Source organism: Sabethes cyaneus, chromosome 3, assembly GCF_943734655.1.
Source record: "Sabethes cyaneus chromosome 3, idSabCyanKW18_F2, whole genome shotgun sequence".
In the NCBI taxonomy this organism is placed as follows: Eukaryota; Metazoa; Arthropoda; class Insecta; order Diptera; family Culicidae; genus Sabethes; species Sabethes cyaneus.
The window spans coordinates 30,793,517-30,805,724 of NC_071355.1; the positions used below are offsets into that span (position 1 = coordinate 30,793,517).

Sequence of the window (12,208 nt, forward strand, 5' to 3'; positions counted from 1 at the left end):
GTTAGGCGTTACATTTCCGTTTTCTTGCACGTTAGCTGAGCCGTTGATTGCACTGGAGTCTCTTGAGCTCGCCAAGAAGCCATGGTTCGTGAACGATCCAATCTCCCACCATCGAGGGTGCCCCTCGAAGAAGATCCGTGTGCAGTCTGCTGCTCCTTCGGATCGGATGTAACAACAATCTGTAAAACCACTGAAGGTGGTCGAAGCTAGGTGCATCGATACAGGAAGGGCAGGGTTCCCTGCCTGGTTTGACAGTCAATGAGGCAGTAACCGCATTGTTATCAAGAAGTGATTATTGATGGTGATGAACTGGAAGTGGTTGATGAGTTCGTATATGTGAGATCTCTGGTCACCGCCGAGCACGGACATTAAACGAGTAAGGAGATTCAACGAAGTATTCAAACCAGAAGTCGAGTTTATTTTTTCCTCCACAAGATGTTTCGATCAAGGAACATACACCACCGCTGTCCTTTACCGACTTGAGACTGTAACTTCGCTTACGGAAAATATACGAAACTGAAAGCGAAGACTGTCGCAGCCGTATGAACTATGAACTGCTTGAAAATATTCTCATCGTTGCAGGGATGTACCATCGGTACCAGAAATAGAAGTACCAACGTGCTGCTGACTCGACAAGGTTGAAACTTGCGAGACTTGTGAGTGTCGAAATATTTAACGAATTGGCGACGAGTAGCTGAGGACGCAGATTTCCTTCACCGTTTTAAGTGCAATTTCCATGATAGTCTAGTTTCACAAACCTTACAGAAATGCGCCTTAGCATTCATACCAGAAAGTATTTGGCTCCCCAGCACGCATGAGGCCCCTCGGTTAAATCCTTTGTCCCCTCAGTCATTAAAAGAATAATCTACAATTTTCCATCACAATCCCTCAATTCAGTCTGCGGATTGCACGTTGCACCTTTTAAAAGGACCGCAGTTTGATCAACGCTGATCTGAAGTCTTTAAATACGTCACCTAGGGTTAGAAGGGGGACTCCTAAATTTTGTCTGATGCTGGAAGGTGCATGGGTCGAACCAAGCTATAATCTGAGATTATAACCAGATTTGAGCCCACAACACCCGTCAAGGCATGTGGCTCGCTAGTACCAATGTACCTTTGAACCATAGGGGCGCTGAACAAAAGGAGACTGCACAACCACCTTGTTAAGCGCGTGACGTATCTTCAAACTCCACCATCTCTACCTCCTCGTGGTACCAGCCGAAATATGAGCAACCTAAAGAACTAAGGAAACTAAAATCCGAATATTATACCGGAGGGTGGCACTACCAACGAACTGGGAACGGGCTTAGTAGTGCTGGACAGAATGCAGAATCGCGTGATAGATTGGAAGACGATCATCAAGAGAATGTATCTATTGAGGATTAAGGGCCGTATCTGCAATTACAGCATCATCCATGTGCACTGCTGGCACGAAGGTAGACCGGACGATGCGAAGGAAGCGTTCTACGCGAGGCTGAACTCTGGACCCAACAAACATTTTATTTGAATAGCAGATTATTCAACCGTTATATAGCCAATATTGAATAAACAAGCGCTTAATAAGCAAATATACAGCAAAGATGTTTGTTGGGGAGGCAACGTACGACAGCTGCTTGCCACGAGACATTAAGATCGTCATCGGGGATATGAACGCTCAGGTCGCACGAACGGAAGCAAACTTTTCCCACGCAAATATTTCCACAAGGCCACCTGGAGATCACCAGATCAACGTACAATGAACCAGATCGACCATGTTCTCATAGAAGGTCGGTCTTCATCATATGTACCCTGCGGGGTGCGTATATTGTCTCTAACCATCACCTAGTAGCAGTATATATGCGCTCAAGACTGTCAATCGTATACCAGACACGTCAACTCCACAGCAAGCTGTTCCACTAGGGAGAACTTGACCAAATACCGACGAGCAAGGGACCAATTGACCACGATCCTGAGGAGTGATGGTTGCTAAAAGGAGGACAGAGATCGTGTGCATTTAGAACAACACGCGCAAGTTGCACGAGAAGGTGAATCAATCAAACTCGCAAGGGCTACACCCTGAAACCTAACATGTGTAGGGACGAGGGAGGGAATCTAATCACAAACGGACGTACGGTGGTCGACAGGTGGAAGCAGTTATTTGTTGAACACTTCAATGGAGAATTTGCAGAAGGAGGCGAAATGCAAGTTAACCCTTGAGTGCGCATGGAAGATAATGATGTTTCAGTAGAGGCAGAGCCGTAGCGTGACGTTATGACGTCCTTGGCGAAGGTCCAATTTGACGCCCCTTCGATTCCTGAATCAGTGTTCTTTCCAAGTTTATCACTTTTTCGCATTCGTCCCTTATCCAACACTTTCGTTGTACTTCACGTATGCATTTAAAAAATGGACTAATTTCTGATGGCGATAAAAAAATACAAAGGATAATCCAATGAAGCAAAGGTTGCTTAAATCCTACGTTTTTGAGTCTTCTACAAAACTGCTTCGCGGCCCTGCTGGGCGATCTTACAGCAATTGTCAGGAACATACGCCATGGTCGACGAAAAGGTAGACATCGGAGTTGTGGCCCTGGCGACTCCGTAATGGCCATTTTGAGCGGTCTTCGGTACGTTTATCTTCAACCGGTTAATCTTCTCCAGTGATCTCTTGGCATGATGGACCGAGGCCTGGTCCGGCCAGAAGGCCAAACCCTCTTTCACGTTCACGTGATACTTCTTGATGAAGGCGGCAATTTCCGGCACACCTTCTAGGTGATAGCCTACTATTCAGACACCGCCAGCCTCGACCGACGCTTCCGCATAAAAATGTTCATTTTGACCAACTTCACAGTTTGGCCGGTTGCTCCAATATCCCGGTCCAAAACGCCGAAAGTCGGGCAGTCGGAACTATGCTTCCGTTAGGCGCTTTCGCAGGGAGAGGATCGGCTCTATCCTGCGGACATGAAGTGCTTCATCATATCCACTCCTGCGCTACGGGCTGGAGCTGGTAGTACGAACAAAGCTTCGAGAGTAGTTTGAGTATTTTCGCTATGGCTGCTGTATGCAAATCAACTGATAACACTCTCAATTTTGTTTTGTACACAACAGGGTTGCTACAACTGGCAATGCATAGGTGGATTCATCACCAGGGTTTTTGCATTAAAAGTTGGTTAAATCAGTCCATTTTGAATGCATACGTTATTACTAATGCCTTACTGAAATTCAGGCCTCTTTTGGCGCCCCCAAGACTTAGCGCCCTTGGCGGGGAGCCAGTCTGGCCAACCGCACACTACGGCGCTGCTTACCAGCAGAGCTTTATAAACGAACGTGGCCGAAAAACGCTGGTAACGCACAGTAGTCCAAAACGGCGAAAAGTGGAACTTTCTTTCTAGCGTCTTTTGGTTTCATTTTAGCATTTCGGGTCGTCAGCACTTCTGTTTTTTTAAATACCTCCCATAATATGGGAGTGTCAAAAGTTAGTCATGACTTACTATGATAAAAATAAAAAAATAACTTTTTTATGTTGCGAAACACAAACATAGTTTTTTCGGCAAAGTTGTAGAATACTTAAAGGCAAACAAATTTGATGAAGAAATGACATTTCTATCTTCATTGGGTGCAGAGCTATAGAGCATTTTCTTTGAAAGTTGTTCGAAAATTATACTTAGCTTTTGTAGGTTGCATTTTAGAAGAGCACATTGTTCTACGCAATCATGGAAGCATATTCCAGTTACTTTAACATAAGTAGTTAATTTACATAACACTGGACGAACAAATTCAATTCTCCGGACGCACCTTGATTTTTATTTGTTTTGAAATAAATAAAATTTACTAGAGTCTTACATCTAATTTTTAAGTAGGTAGGATCATATTTGTAAGCTTAGTGCCGGATTTTGCTTCCACCTCTTTTTGTCTTATCTTCCGGAAATTCCCATAATACAGCTACAAAATCCCTTTTTCCTCATTAGGACGTAACTCTCCTCAGCTCTACCCCTTTTGTCACCTGGCCACTTGTATTTCTGTTGTCTTTCCGGAAATCCCCACTGTTTGAAGTAATATCTGTTCATGGGAAAACACTACATCACATGTCGTCCCGCAAACATAAAATAGTCATAAAATTTTTAAAGTTCCTCGAAAATTTAAAAGTTTATGAATCCAACTGATGCTAATAATCTAATTAGAATTAGAATGGTTCAATATGCAGCGGATGTTGCAACCAAACAATACGAGATTGATTGATGCAGACTTAATATAAAATTCGTCGGTACGGTACGGAAAATAACAGATTTGATTAATATTGAATAGCATTTTACAGATACATAAACATAGAATGCTCACAAGCCGACAGCGGGCAATTATTCCCGGTTCTAATGAACCACGCGAGCGTAAATCCCGCACCGGAACCAAAACATTGCCGGTAATGAGAAAGTGCAACTGGGCTTAGCCCATCATCGCGTTCGCCTTCGCGTAATCATCGCAAGTAGGTAGGAATATAAGCAAACACAAAATTGCGCTCATTCATTGTGCATCACGTACTCTACTCTACTCATTTTATGACCGCGCGAATCGAATCAAAAGGCTCCGACAATATTCTCAGGGAACGAAACCGAACTATAATAGAAGCGGAAAACCGGTTCTGGTTAGGCAAGAAGGTGATTGGCTATCGCCGGAAATGGGTCGTCCATGGGTGATGCCGGTTTTATTTCTCCATAACTAACCTGATCCGACTTGTGTGGACAGTCCCCAGCGAAACCCAACAACTTAAGCGGCTTCGGGTTGTTGATAAGTTCACGTAACGAAGCCGATCGCAGTCAGTTCGGTGCGACAATTCGTTCGGAGTGGATCGTTTTTTCGTTTAAGCTAGTTTTGTTGTAGCGTTGCATTGTTGCAACAACGAAAACCGTGACTTAAATCGGGCGCGTAATCTCGATCAGTTTCCTAGTGTACCTCGTGGTGTTCGGACCGGCTTACTCAACCGTTCCGTTGTTTAGTAGTGTAGAGGTGTGATTAAAAATAATAAAAAAACGTGACTTGTTTGTGTTCGAAGAGCCCCAAGAAGGTGAAGAAATAAATGTACGTGATTTGCATATGGCGTTAGTATAGATTAAGTTTCTTGGTTAATATGATTCTTCGTCGTGGTACGGCACGGAAATGTGAAATGGGATTCCCAGATCAAATCACTTATAAACGGGGCAATTCAATAGAACAACACGGACTGTGATCTGATTAGCGTTAGAGAAGTCACAAAGCGAGATTGCGTGATCAGTGCTCAGCTCTTGGCAGGTCGGTAATTTTGTGATGATTATCATCATGGTCTTTCCTTTGCCGTCACGGGTCAATCTGCTATCACAATGAAATCAGATGCATCTCGTGTAACACAGCTTCCTCAATATGCTGTAACAATCAAGCTATCATTCCGCGGAATAGAGGTTTCCAGTTGCGGCTGTTGCTGCTGCTGCTGCTACTAGGGAAAACGAAAACGAAAGTGAAGCGACGCATGCATGGCCTGTTGGCCTCTCTTGGTGGATTTGCGGGGCACCAGCCCGCGAAGAAATTGAGTAACTCGGAATTGAATCATGACTCCCCTTTGGCGTCAGTTGTTTTACGTAATTCTAAAAAAAATACAGTTGAGTTTATGCGACTGCCGACTGGGAGAAGCATTACTGACGACGGTGACGGCTAGGTGACGGAATCGCCGAAGCGACGGCGGTGTCCGTGTCATGTCCGCCATCCTATTTAGTATGACCAACGGCAACCATACCTACTGCTGATGGCTGCTGTCTCCATACCGGGCTCGACGCAAGTGGCAGGTGACCTTCAACGGGGATGAAAGATGGCGTTTTTTCTCGTATTAGTAAACTGTTTATATGTTTTGCGAATTTGAATCGTTGACTGCTGTCAAGGAGATAATTCCTCCGTTGTTTGGGGTTTGGGGAACAAACAAAACTCACTCATTGATACGTTGGCTTTTTTTCTCACCGTGCATCGTAGTTTCATCATTATGCATTATACCTATGTTCGGAATTACTGACTCACATGATAACCCAGCTCCGGCTCGGCTAGGCGGCAAGAAGTACCACCTGAATACAATGGGTCCATTTGTGCTGAGGTCGAAAAAGATTCATTTGCGATGATTCAGTGCTGCGTTAGTTGGATCTTGCTAGACTTCCTACTAGGCGGGTCGGTTGTTTCGGGATGTTTCAGTTTAGACACCTTTGTTGAACAAAAAAGACTAGAAAAAGTCAAACGAAGGACGTTTATAATACCTAAAGTTCTTTAAGATCTTCATTGCCTACCTAACAGAAATGAGACATTCGTTTTTATTTACTTTTATTTGTTTTGAACCTAAAATAAGCAAGACAGTTGAACTTATTTTCATTACGACGCAGAAATTGAGAAATTAAATTTATAAGTCTGTGCTCGGTTAATTTCGAACAATAAAATATTGGTGTAACAAAAACTCATTAATTCTAATAAATAAATCATGCATCTGTCTATAACAGGGGTTGCCATCCGTAGGGGAGGGGGTTTACCAAAAAAAATTAACATAACCTAACTTAAAGAGGTTTTTCAAGTCAAATTGATAATAAACTAAAATAAATACTGAAGTTTTTGGAGCGTCTCAGTAGAATACGAAACCCGGAATTAAATAAAAAGAAACCTAATCCGATTTAATTCTACTAGGGTTTTTTTTCTAATTCCCGTCGTAATAAGAAAAGCCATTCCAATTTTCATTCAAGAATCATTAATTTGTTGGATGGATTTAATGAATACTCCAAAAGTTCTTGTGCTGATTTAACTAAAACACACTTACCTTCCGATCCGTAAACTTTGAAATCACTGAAAAGCGATTATTAAAGCATATTATTGAAATTACGCAACTGACTTTATTTCTAAAATTCGTCGTACCGTTTTAAAATCCGTCCATCAAAATTTTTCATCGTCCGAACTAAAAATCACAACAATGTTTACGAAGCTAACGCGCATACCGTTCTGATTCAAACTTAGAACAGTCTCAAACTTCGAACACTTCAGAATAAAATGCTCGTTAGTATCGCTAATTTGATAAAATATTACGCTTATTGTACACCACCGTGTTCGTTAGAATGTCCTCCATCCAGTGGGGTATGACATTGAACTGTAGGACTCCTTGTAAGAAATCAGCAGGCGCTGGAAAAAGTGAGAACTCAGATTTTAATTTCGTTTGCATACTCTTAGCGTTTCGTACAAAAGCAGCTGTTTTTTCGTTTGCATTATTTTACCAAGTTTAGAACATTTACTTTCGTACTTCGCGATTATTAGGAAAGTGCAAGATATATATGTACTAAACCATAGTTAAAATACAATATTTCATGCATTATTTCAAAGATATGCGATAAATAAAAAGTGTTCGAAGTTTGAATCACGTTTTGAGGTGTGATTCAAACTTCGAACACCCGCGAATAATATCCGGTTTTTCCGGATTTTCCTTCGGGAAAATGAATTATCTGCATAGTAAAGCTGTACAAAGTTAACTTGCTTTAGATGTGGTACATAGCGTTTGAAAATATTAGCAATTGACTACAGAAATACGGATTGAAACTAATTATTGTGTGAAAATTTTGAATCATACTGTTAGGTGGATTTAAAAAGACAGTGTTTAGAAAAAGAATGGAATTTCACTTATATAAGTTGAATGACACTAAAAACATTAATACTTTTCAAAGAAATACAAGTGTTCGATGTCTGAGACTGAAATATTCGAGCTTTGAATGTCGACCATGAAAGTGTTCGAAGTTTGAATCAAAACCGAACAGCAGTTTTTTGGTGTTTTTCAATGTAAACTAGTATTTTATCCTCATTTTTAAACTTTTAACACGAAAATAATTAAATTGTCATGCTATTAAACCATTTATAGGAGTAGAATAAAGATGTTTTCGAACATTTTTCTTCGAAGAAAGTTTCAGCATAGCTTAAGTGTTCGAAGTTTGAATCAGAACGGTATATTTGTGTAGCACGGCATGACAAATGTTATTCTACAAAATGTCTGCAGATCAGGCAAGTTTTCCTACGACAATGCCTTGCGTGAGTTATTTTCATTTATGAATGACGGAAATTAAAACGATTAGTCGACATTGTCTTCTTCGTGGCACGAAAAAACGTAGGAAATTTGGCTAGTAAGACTTCTTTAATGATAAAATTCATTTAAATAGATCTCAGCTCATTTTGATTGATCGCGTATGATAGACAACTAACTAAAATATTAGGGAATAACTAGTTTTGCATTGTGTGTCATAAAAATGCTGATATTGTTAGTAATTTGTGTTGGATAGGACGGGAATAGGCAATTACGACGATGTAGCCACATACCCTATGTGTATTTATTCTTGATAGATACGTATTTCGCCAACGACTTGCCGGCTTCCTCAGTGACACTGAGTACATAGTAGAATTAAATTGGATTAGTTATCTTTTTATTTCATTCCAGGTGAAAAAAATCTAATTTTTTGCTCCATTTCGATTGTCAATGCTGAAACTTTAATTTACATTTACCATTAGCTGGAAAGTTAGAGTTGGATGCGAATAAGTTGAGTCGATTGAATTCTTTATAGATTTAAACTTGGGCTCGTTAGGCTTAGGCTTGGGTTTGGATTTGGACTTACGCTTGGGTTTAGGTTTGAGTTTGGGCTTGAGCTTTAGGCTTGGATTTGGAACTGGACTTATATTTGGAATCATAGTTGGATTTCGACTTGGTTTTGAGCTTGGGCTTCGATTTGAACTTGAACTTGTGTTGAGCCCAACACAGCTTGGATTTGGATTTGAAACTGGGCTGCACCAAGGCTTGGGCTTGAACTTGGGCTAGGACTAGAGCTCAAAATTGGACTTCAACTTGAACATAAATTTAGTTTTTGACTTAAACTTAAACCTAGGTATAATCTTGAGTATCTTGGCGATCCTTCCCTCCCGTCAGGTGCATGATGTAGCAGAATCAAGTGAGTAGCTGGTACGAATGTCTTTCAAGCAACGATATCTAAATCAAGGTTAGTCAAGAGAGGTTTTCTGATGTTCTGTTCTACAAACTGAACAGGTGAAAACTAGATCACCTATTTTAACTCACCTTGATCTAAACCGGATTACCACCGCAAGGGTCTTACTTAGATCGAGGATGAACAGTTAACGACGAGATTAGATGCAGACCTTCTTCGGCGAATGCCAAGTCCAGAATGTTCCATTCTTGCCGAAATGTCATGATTATATCATAACTGTCTTTGCACGTCAACGCTTGCTGCGTTTACTGAACATTGACATGTTATGCAATAGCAATATACAACCCGGACTCGATTATCCGGGTGTTCACGTTTATTTTCGGCCCGGATAATCGAATCATATGTTTGGTACTAAAAATTTTTTTGAGTGTCATGTTTTTTGATTTGTAGGTGTCATAATTTCTAGTATTGATTAACCTCCTTTAAAGTTATAAAATTCCTTTTCTTGATTTTTTTCACTGATGATGATGATGGTTAATCGTGATGATGATGGTTGATCGTGATGATGGTGACGATAATGATGATAATGATGATTAAGATGATAATGATTTGGCTGATGATCATGATGATGATGATTCGGCTGATGATGATCATTTTGATCATGGTGATGGTTTTGTTGATGATGATGATGATAATTATTACGATGATGATCATGATAATAATGATTTTGATTATGATTAATGATGATTTTGTTTTGATGATGATGATGATGATGATGATGATGATGGTGATTATGACAATGATTACAATGAATTATGAATCATACCATGTAACAATTTGGCAGAGGTGGGCATGAAAATTTTCTTTTAATTCTGCTATTGAACTATTATCTATCAATATTATCGCACAGATTTGAGTCGAATCTCAAAATTTCGTAAAGTTTTGTAGGCATGGAAAACAGTTTTTCACAAAATTTTCTCTTCAAAGCAAACTTTGAAAAACTCTATCTTATGGAAAACTTCCAAAATGTTTTTTATTGTTTCTTGCTCTTGTACTTGTGTCATTCATTGACAAATGTGGCCATTGACTCATTGGCAAATTTCATCATTGACAATCCGGATAAAATATTATTTGGAAAAATCTTTTACAAAATGTTCTACAGCGATAGAAAACTGCAAAGAATAATCGAAAAAACCATAGCCTGTCTCTTGGAAATATTTTCTATCTCTTCTATTTTCAATGTGAAAATGTTCTTCAAAACATTTTTTATGAGCGCCTGTGATTTTTTTCATGATTTTTCCAGATATATACTTTATCTTAGACTTTTGCAACGAAGAATTTCGTTTTTGCCTAAATTGATGCTTATCAAAGTATTGCTAAATTTGCGCTACTAACTAATTTAGCGATAAGCGGTTAGCGTTAGCTTCCGCTAAATTTTTGGTTACTTTAGCGGTTAGCGATTATCGAAGTTCACGTTTTGAATTAGCGGACTAGCTGTTAGCGAAGCTAAAATTTCGGTTAGCGGTGCCCACCTCTGCAATTTGGGAATTTAAAATTGATACCGATTGATAAAATTGATACGATTATCTGCATTATTCGCTGATAAAAATATATAGGAAAAGAACTTTATACCTTTAGGGAGGCGAATCAGTATGTGTCATGCTAGTTTCATTATTTAACGTAAAAACTATGACATTTGTGTTAAAAATAAATTATTTAACAAAATGTTTTTTTTTTTTTCACCTGGATAATCGAGTCTAAAAACCCGGATAATCGAGTCCGAACTGTATGAGGAACATTCAAAATTTGAATTTGACTTTGACAGTGCCGATCCCTCTAGGCTACGCCCATGATCTATACTACAACTAATTTCCATGGTGGCTGGTAAACGGCTGAATAATGCGTACCGTCGGTGCCTTGTGCACGTGTAGGCATACAATAGACCCCACTGTAGGTTCATAGCCTCTTATTCAGCAACTCCTTTTCCTACCTCCTCGTGGTACCAGCCGGGATACGAGCAACTTTGGTGGAGATCGGGTAACCAACCCCAGTGGAAGCCAAGGTCGTATGCTGACGAGAAAGGAGGGCTCTTTCGAGCTTCGTTGGCTCTCCGGCGAAACAGGGGTTTGGTGTAGCAGGCTTTGCAAGCCGTCACCACGAAAAATACTAAAGCACGGAACGAAGAACAAATAAGTTCTTACTGGAACAATCGGAATAGACCCACGCGACGAAAAAGGACTATGGATTGGAAACTCGGGACGTGCAACTGCCGATCTCTCAGCTTCCATCGGAGCACTCGAGTGCTCTCCGACGTATTGAAGAGCCGCAAGTTCGACGTCGTAGCGCTGCATGAGGTGTGCTGGAAGAGCTCAACGGTACGTACGTTCAGAGATGGACATACCAACTACCAGAGCTGCGGCAACACACTCGAGCTGGGTACAACTTTCATAGTGATGGGCAAAATACGGAAACGGGTGATTGGGTGGTGGCCAATCAATCCTCGAATGTGCAGGTTGAGAATCAAGGGCCAATTCTTCAATAAAAGCATCATCAACGTGCACAGCCCTCATCTCAGAAGTACCGATGACGACAAAGATGAATTCTACGCGCAGTTGGAAAGTGAATACAACCGCTGCCCAAAACATGATATCAAGATCGTCATCGGGGATTTCAATTCTCAGGTCGGCCAGGAGGAGGAATACAAACCGGTTATTGGAAGGTTCAGTGCACACCAGCGGACCAATGAAATGGGCCTAAGACTTATCGACTTTGCCGCTCCCAAGAATATGGCCGTACGTAGTACCTTTTTCCAGCACAGAATCCATCACAAGTACACCTGGAGGTCACCAAATCAGACAGAATCACAGATCGACCACGTTTTGATCGACAGTCGGCACTTCTCAGACATTATCGACGTCAGATCCTATCGAAACGCTAACGTTGACTCGGACCACTACCTAGTGATGGTTAAGATGCGCCCAAGACTCTCCGTTGTGAACAACATTCGGTACCGACGCCAGCCTCAGTTAGATCTCGCGCGGCTGAAGCAGCCAGACGTTGCCGCAAACTACGCGCATTCACTTGAAGCTGGGCAGCCGGAACAGGACGAACTGGACGAAGTCCCTCTCGAGGACTGTTGGAACACTATCAAAACAGCCATCAGCAGTGTAGTGGAGAGCTCCATCGGGCATGTGGCCCGGAAGCAGCGGAACGATTGGTTTGACGATGAATGTAGGAGGGTGATGAATGAATGAGGAGAACGCTGCGT

General features: G+C 41.1%; 1 protein-coding gene across 2 annotated transcripts in view; it reads left to right on the plus strand.

Moving 5' to 3' along the window:
- The first annotated feature begins 4,805 nt into the window (after positions 1-4,805).
- LOC128744682 (serine protease inhibitor 88Ea-like) overlaps positions 4,806-12,208 on the plus strand; it is a 28,435-nt gene continuing 21,032 nt past the window's right edge. Inside the window, exon 1 of one of the 2 annotated variants that reach the window (XM_053841846.1) lies at positions 4,806-5,047. The gene's annotated coding sequence lies outside the window, so the exon portion shown is untranslated. Of the gene's footprint in view, positions 5,048-5,238; positions 5,258-12,208 lie in introns of those variants that run through there. The other variant, XM_053841847.1, reaches the window with a different exon arrangement.